Below are 12,209 nucleotides of genomic sequence, written 5' to 3'. Positions count from 1 at the left end.
TACAAAGTGGGTGGTGGGTGGGCTTTGAATTCCTTCGTCGCCCGCATCCCAACCATCCTGACCGCAGTCCGGCCAGGGCTCTCCTGATAACGAGAGATACTTTAGCGAATTCAGGATGTCGCCAAAAGGCGAGTGCTGAAAGATGTCCGCAGCAGTGAACTCCATGATCGGCGCCCAATCGGATTCGATTGGTAGGGGCGCGGGGAGGTTCGGAGTCCGGCGAGGAATCCGGCACCTCGGAGTCACGAGCTTCACAAGGGACAGGGTCAGTATTCGGCTCCATCGCCGTAGAGGTAGCAGCCCCCGAGGCGGTGTCTAGCCACCCATCCTCGATCGGCGCAGTCGGCTCCAAGTTAAGGGTTGGAGCGGACTCTCGTGCGGCCTCCAAGGCACTGTTCGGCAGCAGAGCTAGATCATGCCCATCGTGACAGTGCAGCGCGCACGGCTGTGGCTCGAATCCGTCGAAGATCAAGTCTCCGCGGATGTCGGCCGTGAAGTTCAAACTTCCAAATCTGACCTGATGGCCAGGGGCGTAGCTTTCAATCTGCTCCAGATGGCCAAGCGAATTGGCCCGCAGTGCAAAGCCACCGAATACGAAGATCTGTCCGGGGAGAAAAGTCTCACCCTGGATCGTGTCGTTGTTGACGATCGAAGGAGCCATCGGGCCTATAGGTGACGACACAGAGGAACTCTCAATGAAAGCACCAATGTCGGTGTCAAAACCGGCGGATCTTGGGTAGGGGGTCCCGAACTGTGCGTCTAGGCGGATGGTAACAGGAGACAAGGGACACGATGTTTTTACCCAGGTTCGGGCCCTCTCGATGGAGGTAAAACCCTACTCCTGCTTGATTGATATTGATGATATGGGTAGTACAAGAGTGGATCTACCACGAGATCAAGGAGGCTAAACCCTAGAAGCTAGCCTATGGTATGATTGTTGTTCGTCCTATGGACTAAAACCCTCCGGTTTATATAGACACCGGAGGAGGCTAGGGTTACACAGAGTCGGTTACAATGGTAGGAGATCTACATATCCGTATCGCCAAGCTTGCCTTCCACGCCAAGGAAAGTCCCATACGGACACGGGACGAAGTCTTCAATCTTGTATCTTCATAATCTTGGAGTCCGGCCAATGATGATAGTTCGGCTATCCGGACACCCCCTAGTCCAGGACTCCGTCACCGCCCTAGAAGCCCAGGTCCATTTTGAGGTGGAGGAGAGGGTGGCGAAGGCGCGTGCTGAGTTGGCTGAGAGGCACCGCCTGGATCTGGAGCTCCTCGAGGCCGAGCTTGAGGGCCGGACCTCTGCCCTGAAGGCTAAGCTGCATTCTGTGGAGCAGCGTGAGAGCGCTGCCCGAGGAGCCCTGACTTCCTCTGAATCTGCCTTGATTTCTGCCCGTGCCAAGATATCCTCTCTCTAGAAGCAAGTCAAAGACACCGCCTCCCTCTTGAAGAAGGCTTCGAGTGAAAAGAGCCGCCGCCTGACATTGGAACGCGAGCACGGCACCATGCTCCAAGGTCTGCGCGTCAGAGCCAACAATGCCTTGGGTGCTATTTGTGACGAGAGCGCTCCTCACCCGCGCGTGAGCGCTACACCAGCCATCTCAACTTCTTCACTAATATCATGAACTGCCTGGAAGGTCAGGCCATGAAAGCTCGCCAACTTGTTGAGGAGAGGAGCCGGGGCCTCCTCGGTCGTGCACTCTCGTGCATTTTCAGCAACCTCCTGAACCTCGATTCCCACTTTGATTTCAGCACCGTGCTAGCCCCCGTGCCTGGGGTCACCCAAGACAAGCTCGCCAAGTGAGTGGATGGCCATGTGGACGCCTTGGTGAAGGAGCTGACTCCTGAGGACGGCACGGCTGTGCTCGCGGCCGAAGAAGCTAGCACGGGTGGCAAAGATGAGGAAGATGGGAGGCACGACGCAAGCAGCATGGATGGGAGTGACGGAGAAGGCGCGTCTAGCTAGGCCCGTGTTTCTTTTCGCTTTGACCTGTATGACAAAAACTTGAACGCATTCTTGTGAGAACATTTTGAAAAGGGGGTGCCCCTTATGATGTGTGAGATTGTGAAATGCTTTTGAAGTAGCGCCCTGAGTGGGGCCCCGTAGGGCTGCGGGCCGCTGAGTGAGGTAGTTGTTTATGACTTATCTTTGATTTCGTGGGTCTCGAGCGAGGCCTGGTGTTGTGGCGGCGCTCCTTCTCTTGAGGTGAGTTTGTCGCAAGCTCACGAGGTTTTGTGCCTCCCGAGGGGCCTACTGGCCTGCCATAGAGTGCCTCGTGAGGAGCCAACTGCCAAACCGTGGCATGGTGGGCGCGCGGGGCGGCCGCACCCTTGAGCCCCCAGGGAGGTGATCAGCACCAGCGCGTGCACCATACCCAGCCCCCGCTCGCGAGGCACTTGAGGGCAGGGCAACAGCCACGATCTCCAAAAAGAACGCAAGAACTGAAGGCAAGAGAGTGACACATAACGAGAAAATTACCCCCATTTTTATAAATGCACAAAAGTCAAACTACTCAAGAAGTCGTCGAGCAGGTACAGAAAAGAGGCAAAAGCAAATGGCCGCGTCCGGTGCCTAGCTAGTCTTCAAGTCTTCTCACTAGTGCGAAGCTAAGTGCTTCCACTAGGACGTGGGCGGGAGCCCCCGTGAGGCCCTAGGGCGGCACTCAGGAGACTCCGGGGCATGTACAGCCCCACTCATTATTACGTGAGAGTGTCACGAGTGAAGACCTTCACAGGCCGGAGCCTTGCTTCGTGTCGCCCGACGAGGACCCCATCGTGCGCCACCCCTGACCACTGTTGGGGAGATCGGAAACCAAGACAAGACCAAGGGGCCAGGGGGACGCTGGCAGCGTCCTCGGCGACTGCAGGCCCCCCACAGGGGAGAATGGCTCACGGCGCCCTCCCCGGCGAGGAACCTACCTCCAGGCACAACCCTGCTTCACGCAGCGCGAGGAGGGCCCTGCCACCGGGCTTCCCCCGTGCTGCTCCCAATGTCCTTTGTGCTCCTCCAGGGGATCCGTCGTCCTGAGAGTGCTGGTGGCAGCTGTGTCCTGATGCACCTGCGATCCATGGTCAGCATAAGTGCACCCCTGCGGCGTTAGCTGTACCCAGAGGTCATAGCCGTTGGAGATGTTGGCGGGGCTTTGTGGCGGCTCGAAGGAGAGCTCGGCCTCGTGTATGTCCAGTGCCCAGCCCGGCGTGGGAGATCGGCTGGGGCCTTCTCCCGTTGCGTGCCTTGGGTCCATCGCGACGGGGACGTAGGCTTCCGGGCTGGTCGCACCATAAATGCCACCCGGCTGCCTCACGCTCCCGCCTTCTTCAGTCGCCCTTGGGTCTTGCCGGCCAGGGGCCGATATTCCAGCGCGGCCCATGGTGATGTCGCCTAGAGCAGCCCCGCGCCAAGGTAGCACGCTCAGAGTGGCGCGGGCTGCTCCACGGGGCTGGTCGGCGCCGAGAGGCTCTCCAAGGGCCCTGGGAGGGGGCGCGCAGTTGTGTCAGGGATGAGCATGTGCCCCCCTACCGCCTGCAACGTGGGCAGGGTGTAGAACGGCGCCGCCCCCCTGCACGCCACATCCAGCAGCTCGGCGACCCGTTCCAGCAAGGCGTCGCGGCCACTTTCCAGCAGCCTGCACCGTAAGAGCTCTCGGTCCATGATGACCACTGCCCGCATGTTTGCCTGTTCCCTGCGTGTGTGTGGAGCAGTTGCTGCAGCGTAGTTCACGGATCGCGTGGCGGCGCGGCACCAGTGGAGAAGGTTGCGCCGCGCTCCCCCCATGGCTGGTCGCCCCGGGCGGAGCGCAGGCTGCGAGTAGAGCGGAGTGGATGTCTTCCTCGTCGGCGGGTGCTGCCGAGGAGGCCTGGACGACCCAGTGCTCGATGTGCGCCCTCGGGGCGTCGGCCATGGCGTCGGTGGAGCGGCGGAGGACTGGTCGACAGAAGAGAAGATCCAACGCACCCCTACCTGGTGCGCCAAATGTCGGATTACGGGTTCCGCAATCCCTTGAGAGGTTCAAACTCTAGGGTGCGTGCGGAGATCTCAACCTACCCAGCCTGCCTACTTGCGGTCCTCCTAGGCCTAGCGGGACGAGCTCAAGAGAGACAAAGAGACACATCAGTTTATCCTGGTTCAGGCCACCTTGCGGTGTAATACCCTACTCCAGCGTTTTGGTGGATTGCCTTGGAGGGCTGAGGATGAACTAGTATAGTGGATGAACTGGCCTCAGGAGGTGAGGTGTTCTTGAGCTCAAGGGAGCGGGTGTGGTGTGAGCTAGTTCGACTTGTCTTGCCTCTATGGTGGTGGCTAGTCCTATTTATAGTGGCCTTCTTTCTCTTCCCAAATGTTGACGGGAAGGGATCCCACAATGGCCTGATTTGAAAGGGGACAAGTAGTACAGCTTATCCTGACAAAAGTAGTCTTCGCCTCCGAAAAGCCTCTGGTCATGACGCTGCGGTGGGCTTGTCGATGACCTCCGTCCTGCCATCCTAGCAGTCTTGGTCTCGTTGCACTAGAATGGAAACCTTTGGCTGATTCCTCGGGACCCCGCACCTGTGGCTTACCTCCTTTGCACCGAAGAGGAAACCTGCGCTCTGCGCCCGCCTGGCCTTGGTCGTCATGGCTCACGTCAGCTGAGCCTCATGAGGTAAACCTTGCATAGAACTCTTCGCCCATCGTGAGCCAGCCTGAGGAGGCCGATCCCCTCGGGGGTCTTGGCGTAGCCCGCCTCGTGAGGCTTGGCCCCTCGTGAAGGTCTTGAGTTGTTGATGCTGAAGCTGGGCCATACCAGGCCGTCGATGGAGCCACGTGGTGGGACGCAGGCAGGCAGGGTTGGATACCCCCATATCCAGGATGCTGACACTTCTCATAAATGGTAGTAATGTTGTGTCAACAGCAGCTGGATCGCCTTCCACCATCATTGGATAGTTTTGTCCAAGGAAGAGCGAGTTTCCTCCAAGACTTTCAATACTGAACCAGGGAGAAGGTGTTGGCGCTAGTACACTAGTATCCATACCGAATAACCTGCACGGATGTTGGAATAGGTCCGGAGAGTGCGACCATGCGAGACAACACCTGCTTCCTTAGAAACATCAGCAGTGCCCTGTATACAGACAAGAAGAGGTGATCCATCGGAATAAGTTGCTAGGCGCCACTGAGTATAGGGGTCCTGCTCGTCCTCATGCTCGTGATAATCAGCATCATCATCTCCCCCTTGGTTATAAAAATTTTCAAGTATAGGTGGTGGAATGTTCACAGGACCTTGGAAACACAAGAGGTTTAATTAGTAAAGGGAAACTAGCTAACCCGCATGCATGTGGATGAAACAATTATAATTACAGTGGAAGACAAACGTACCGAAAGCATCAGGATTCCATGCAAAAACAATGCCACGAGTGGTGGCAGCAAACACAAGACCCTCGTATTGAATTGCATCACAGTACTCATCCGTGTATGGACATTGATTTTTGAGCAATATCCATCAAGGCGTGGAAGTAAGGATGGAAACAAGCTTGTCGAAGATAGCAACAACTTCATAGTTTGTGTAATCCCAAGAGCGGTTGGGAACTCGACAAATTGCTATCTTCCGTAGACGACAGCCACCATGAATACCGGTGTACTCAACCTCTAGGCAGTCGTCTGAGATTTTTGGAAGTGGAACCCGGTGACGAGTGTACACATTCAAAAGTTCCCACTCGCAGTTGTACCTAATATAAACAACCCAATCTCCATTTGCGCCTGCCCAAGCCTTGCCCTCAAGCGATGGCATCTTAACATGATATGTATCATTATCAAGTTGCATCAACTTGCACAAGGCAAGGCTTCCGTCGTTTCCGCGCCAGTCAGCAGGGTCACGGCGAAGAAGATAGGGGAGACCAAACCGCTCCTAGACCCTTGGGTTCCTTGTAATGATGTTATTAGTTGAGTCGATAATGGTCTTGAACGAACCTGCCATGCTAGCCGAGGTGATGACGTTGCACCGATCAATGAGTTCCTCCACCATGCCATCTTTCAGATCGGGGCAAGAATAACGGGGTCGTTTCCGGCCTGTTCCCTCCATGGAGAAGATGATCGAACAATGGCAGAAGGAAGGGTGAAGGCAAATGGAGGGAGGAAGAGCATGCAACAGCAGTTCCAAATCGAGAGGGAAAGGTGAAGAGGCGGTGGACGGTTGCCACGGTACACGAAGAGGCACCTGGGGAAGTGGTGAGCGAACGGTTGCCACAGAGGTCAGACACTGACGACAAGGGCCGAGTGAACCGCATGCGTATATTGCACACACCTTGATCTGGCTGACCGTTCCTTTTGTGTTGCCTAATCACAAACAGTTCATCCGAGTGAACCGTATGCTGTATATTGCACACACCTTCATCTGGCTGACCGTTTCTTTTGTGTTGCCTAATCACAAACAGTTCATCTGAGTGAATCGTATGATGTATATCGCACACACCTTCATCTAGCTGACCGTTTCTTTTGTGTTGCCTAATCACAAACAGTTCATCCGAGTGAACCGTATGCTGTATATTGCACACACCTTCATCTGGCTGCCCGTTTCTTTTGTTACTCCTCATCCCAAACAGTTAATTGAACTGAACCGTATGCCCTACATCGCACACGCAACTAAAATCTGAACCGTGTTTGATGCATCCATCATCGCAAACATTTTGGACATTTTTTATGGTTCTCTGACACCTTCGTTTGCGATTATTACATCGCACATAGTTTCTTGAAGGGTCTCTGATCGTAGTGTCGCGTTAGCAGCATCCTGCAGTAGTGACTTCTTCGGCACGACGGACGAAGGAATATGGAAGCTGCTCTTCAAGGCCCAGAAGAGCTGGCCTATGGAGATCGAAGACGTCGGACTCGATGCCGAGAATCCGGCCTCGCCGGTAAGTATTAGCTTTCCGAAGATATGTCTGGTCTATATTTTCGATCGATATGAAACTTATCAGCCCACCTCTTTACAGGGTTGGACCAAGAAGGCGGAGCGGATCAAGAGTCCGGCTCTGTTACCCGAAGACCCAGTCACTCCCCACCTGACGGAGATGCTGGTCCCGGCGCCCTACCAGGCATGAGAGAAGAAGGGCAAGGAGCCCAACAGCGGGCCTCGCCGCCGAGGTCCTTTGGATGCTATATCTGGAGGGACCGAGGTCGTCTCCTCTCCCGAGGAAGACGATGATGAAGAGGAGGAGGAGGAGGTACAGAGCGACTCTCCTCACAAGACGAGGAGGAAGAAGAGGATGTCCTCTGAGAACCCGGAGGGGGCGACGCAGGAGAGGAATAAGATTACCCTCTCAGCCAGTTCAGACTATGAGTTCGAACACAACCCAAGGAGAGCTCCCAGGGTGAAGCCCCTGTCCGAATCGTAAGTATCAGAAATCTTACTTGTTCAGTTTCCTCTTACCCGCCTCCGTTATATAAATTGTATCTTTGCTTGCATGTCAACCCTCCACACGATATCCCGAACACCTCGACCTCGTCTGGAAACTCTCTGGCGCCTGAAGAGGCGGAGAGCGATAGACCATCGCAAGTCCCATCCCCCACTGCCATGGAGGACACCGAGGTGTCATCCCAAAGGACCTCTTCTGGCCGAGGAGGGGCAGATGAGTTCATCCAGAAGGCGCCCGAGGTTAATACCTCGGATGTTGCAGACCGGGGGACGGCGTCCCCACGACCACCAAGGGTGGAGGGTTTCAACAGTTTGGGCCCCCACCGAACACCGTCCCGGAGACCAATGTGGCTCCGGGTTTGGATCAACATCCCCCTTTGACAGAGGGGGCGGAGCAGCAACTCCATCAGCGGCCTCTATTAATCCGGAGGCCGCTCCTGCTCTAGAGGAAGCGCTGCAACGCGCTTCCAAAGTGGAAGAGCATCGCAACCTGATGGGTGCGTTTATGAAGAAGGTTAAGTCTGTGAAAAGCGGACTGAACGAAGCATTCAGTAGCCTTCTGATGGGCTTTGAGGTATGCGATGTAATTCTCTAACAAGTTTTTCATATGAAAGGTTCAACCCATGTATAGACAGTAGCCCCTGAGACTCTGTCCGGTTCAGAACAAACTGGATAGAGGATCCCCAGTCAAATTATGAACATATTGTGTTAATGTGTGAGACAGGCATCCATATCGGCGGCTACTGCCCAAGCCACAGAAGTTTCCGAGCTAAATCGGAAGCTTCGACTAGCCGATGAGGAGCTCGACCGCGTCAACAAGCGGTTTGACAAAACGCAAGGTATGTAGCACTTTTACATACCCGAAGTGATATGTGTGCTAATTCTTTTAACTTACTGAGTTTTATGATTATACTCATAGTTGGCACAGCCGAGGTTGAGTCCCTCAAGAGCGCGCTTGCTCAAGCCAAAAAGGAGGCGGAGGTGAGCAGGGCGGTCGCTGACAAAGCGGTGAAGGAGTTGGAGGAGGAGCAAATTGCCCGCCGAAAACATGAGGCGTGGTTGGGCGATGTCGAACAAGAGCTCAAGGACGCCATAACTAAGTGTGAGTCCTTGGAGCAAAAGACTTCGGATCAAGCCTCTGAACTCGCAAAAGCTCTCCAGAGCATGAAGGAGGCCCAGGTTGAAGCCCAGTGCGCTTGCCAGGAGATCCAGGAGGCGAGGCAGATAGCAGCTGGTAAGGCCTTTCTTCTGCAGAGCAAGTTTGTAAGTAGGAGATACATCTTGCTGACTCGAGTTTTGAGTTCTCCAGGCGCAGTTGCGGATCTGCCCAGGAGTATCGCTGACACCGCGGAGTTCTTCCAAGCCAAAGAGGGGAGCACGATGGAGAAGCTATTCTGGTTGAAGTACCTTGCGCCAGAGCATCCGGTGCCCCTGGGTGATCAGCTAAAACAGTTGACTGAGCTGCATAGGGTGGCCAGGTTGGCCACGAAGGATGTAATAATAAGTGTTTGGCCAGCTGAGCCCATACCCAGCAGCTACTTCGGACTCATGAGGTGGCTAGTCAATGCGTGTCCACGGATCGACGCTGTAAAGCGATCGGCCTGCATAGAAGGTGCCCGGATGGCCTTCACCCGCATCAAGGTGCAATGGGCGAAGATGAAGGCCACCGAAATTGCCACTGCAGGGCCGCCCGAAGGCAAGGATCACCGAAGGCCGGAGAGGTACTTCGGCGAGGTCCTGGAAGGAGCCCGAATTGCAGAGGGCCAATGTTCAAACGATATCATATTTGAGTAGTTGAGTTCGGTTTGCAAAGACCATGTAATGAACTCATGATGTTAAATATTTATGCTTGTGCCTTATGATTTGGTCAGTTTATCCTCCTATTCAGCCATTTTATATGTGAAGATTTCCAGTCGTCGGCTTCCGCCCCCGTGAAAGTATTTCCGGGGTGTTCACAAACGCGTGTCCGCTCTTTATCCAACATCTTGGTCCGTGGAGGAGGCGTCCGCTAGATGAACTAGGCAATCGGACTATGCGGCTTTATTATCCTCACTTAGCCATAGGAGTCCATTGGTGGGGCTAAGTACTAGCCCCTGTTGCATGAACAACAATTCAGAGTACGACGCCTTTGCAACACGGCTTGGTCGAATCCCAGCCCCTCATATAACACGGCATAAATGGCGAACGATTCATAGTATGACACTAAGTCACCGGATCACAAACCAGCCCTTGCATATCATCACAGTCAATTTTTAGCTTTCTCTACTAAGATACTTGACCGGATGAACCAGAAATACAGTCGCAGTAGTTCTCCCTTTACTACCTTAGCCGAACTTGCGGAACGTAAGGTGGTAAACACAGGAGCCGGGTAACCCAACTATAGACCAAAGACATGATTCGGAGTCGATGCACATAGTGCAATATCCGGGACGCCGAAGAGTTCCCCATAGGTGTTCAGACTTAAAAGTTTGTGGGGCCGAATACAACCCCTGGTATAAGGCCATGCCAAAGCGTGAACAATAGTTGAAAGCAAGGAGGAAATATGGATGATAAGACAATATAAAACCCCAAAAAAAGGGGTAGTAATCATCTGCTTCCTTTATATCCTTATCAGTACGTTGAGGCGTGTTTTGACAGATAATGCCATAAATATAAAGGTCATGTTACATGCCTAAAAATTTACATAAGGGAAAGTCTAACACGGGGCCTAAAAGTGATGCCCCGTTGCACGTCTGCGCCGTTTCTCCTTAGTAGCAAATCCTTTGATGGTTGTCCGTAAAGAAGGGGAAAGCCGACCTTGAAAGGGTCCCTGCTGCAACCATGCAGTGTATAGGGCTCTTAATGAACCTGCAGTGAAAAAATGTATAATGCCCAAATAGTGTCAAGTCATACTATGGACTGTTTCCACAGTGTGCCTCCGGCATTGCCCAAGGTATTTTGAGTGCGTAGTTATGTATGTGCGGTACGTAGGCCGCAACCTTATAGGGTAGTCGGCGAAGGCCAAACTGTTAATCAAGGTCCGGATACGCCGAGTTATCACGGTGTGGACCGGACTCATCTAGATATGTCATTGGCTTGAATGTCCAACGAATTGTTCGGCTTGATAAGGCCGCCGTACACCTCGGCTACAAGGGACGCGGTGTTCTCTTCACTACGGAGGGAGCGCTCCATATTTCCATTGACTATGATAACACCACGAGGTCCGGGCATTTTAAGCTTTAAATAAGCATAGTGTGGGAATGCATTAAAGCGAGCGAAAGCAGTTCATCCGAGCAGTACGTGATAACCACTGTGAAAAGAGACGATGTCGAAGATCAGTTCTTCACTTCAAAAATTGTCTGGGTTACCGAATACTACCTGCAGTGTTAATGAGCCCGTGCAATGGGCCTCCACACCGGGTATCACAACTTTAAAGGTGGTGTTACTAGGCTTGATTCTTGATGAGTCAATGCCTATCTTGTGGACAATGTCCTGATAAATCAAGTTGAGACTGCTGCCACCGTCCATAAGGACTCTAGTGAGATGGTATCCTTCGATGATTGGATCGAGTACCAGAGCGGCAGAACCCGCGTGACGGATACTGGTTGGGTGGTCCCTGCGATCAAAGGTGATCGAACAGGCTGCCCATGGATTGAATTTTGGGGCGACAGACTCTACGGTGTAGACGTCCCTTAGTGCGCGCTTGCGCTCCCTTTTGGGAATGTGAGTGACATAAATCATGTTCACTGTTTTCACTTCTGGGGGAAACTGCTTTTGGCCCCTGGTGTTTGGTTGTCGGGGCTCAACATCATCTTCACTTGGAGGTCCCTTTCCCTTGTGTTTGGTATTTATCTTACCAGCCTGTTTGAAAATCCAACAGTTTCTGTTGGTGTGGTTTGCAGGCTTGTCGGGTGTGCCATGAATGTGACAGGGCCTCTCAAGGATTTTATCCAAGCTGGATGGACCGTCCCTATTGCCTTTAAAAGGTTTCTTCCGTTGACCAGATTTAGAACCACTGAATCCGGCATTGACTGCCATGTCATTTGCGTCGTCGTTATTGCTTTGACGTTTGTTTTTATTGCGACGTGGTTTACCATTGCCGTCCCTGGCCTCAGAAGTGTCGGGGTCGCCAAAGCTGTTGCTTCTATGAGCCAACCAGCTATCTTCACCCGCAGAGAAATGGGTCATGAGTGTAGTTAGGGTTGCCATTGTGACGCCCGGATAATTAAGCTACAGTAATCTCTGCTAACGATGCCATGTCACCATGATTGCTGTTATTAATCTCGCGATGAGTCAACCCCGTTTGGATTCACAATTCAAATTCAACTTAAAACAATAGAAGTTTTGAAACATTAAAACTAAAATATTCGGATTGTGACAAATAATCCATAATAAATATTGGTGGCGAAACCACATTTTTATAAAAGGGTTACATGCACTTAAGTGATTAAAACAGTAGGTAAAACTATTAAATAAATGTCTTTTGAATATTATAAAATGCTAAACTATTTTGATGAGGGGTAAAACTTTTTGTGGGAGTAGTTGGACTTGTAACTCTATCTTAGGTATGGGTTTTACTTTTGTAAAACTATAAACTACTAAGTAAATAAAAGAAAACAGAAAAGAAAAAAGTAAAAAAAAAACAAAAAGAAAAAATAAAAAGGCCCCATGGATAGCTGGGCTAGACGGCCCAGCTGGCCGACCCACTTGGCCCAGGGCCACTGACCCAACAGGCCGGCCCACCCCCACTCCCCATCCCCACTTAACCCCCCAGAAACCCTAACCGCCCTCATCTCCCCACTCGCCCCCTGCACTCCCCCCACGTTCGCCTCCTCCTCCCTGATCC

Source organism: Triticum aestivum, chromosome 3B, assembly GCF_018294505.1.
Source record: "Triticum aestivum cultivar Chinese Spring chromosome 3B, IWGSC CS RefSeq v2.1, whole genome shotgun sequence".
In the NCBI taxonomy this organism is placed as follows: domain Eukaryota; kingdom Viridiplantae; phylum Streptophyta; class Magnoliopsida; order Poales; family Poaceae; genus Triticum; species Triticum aestivum.
Note: the sequence above shows the minus strand (reverse complement) of the source record.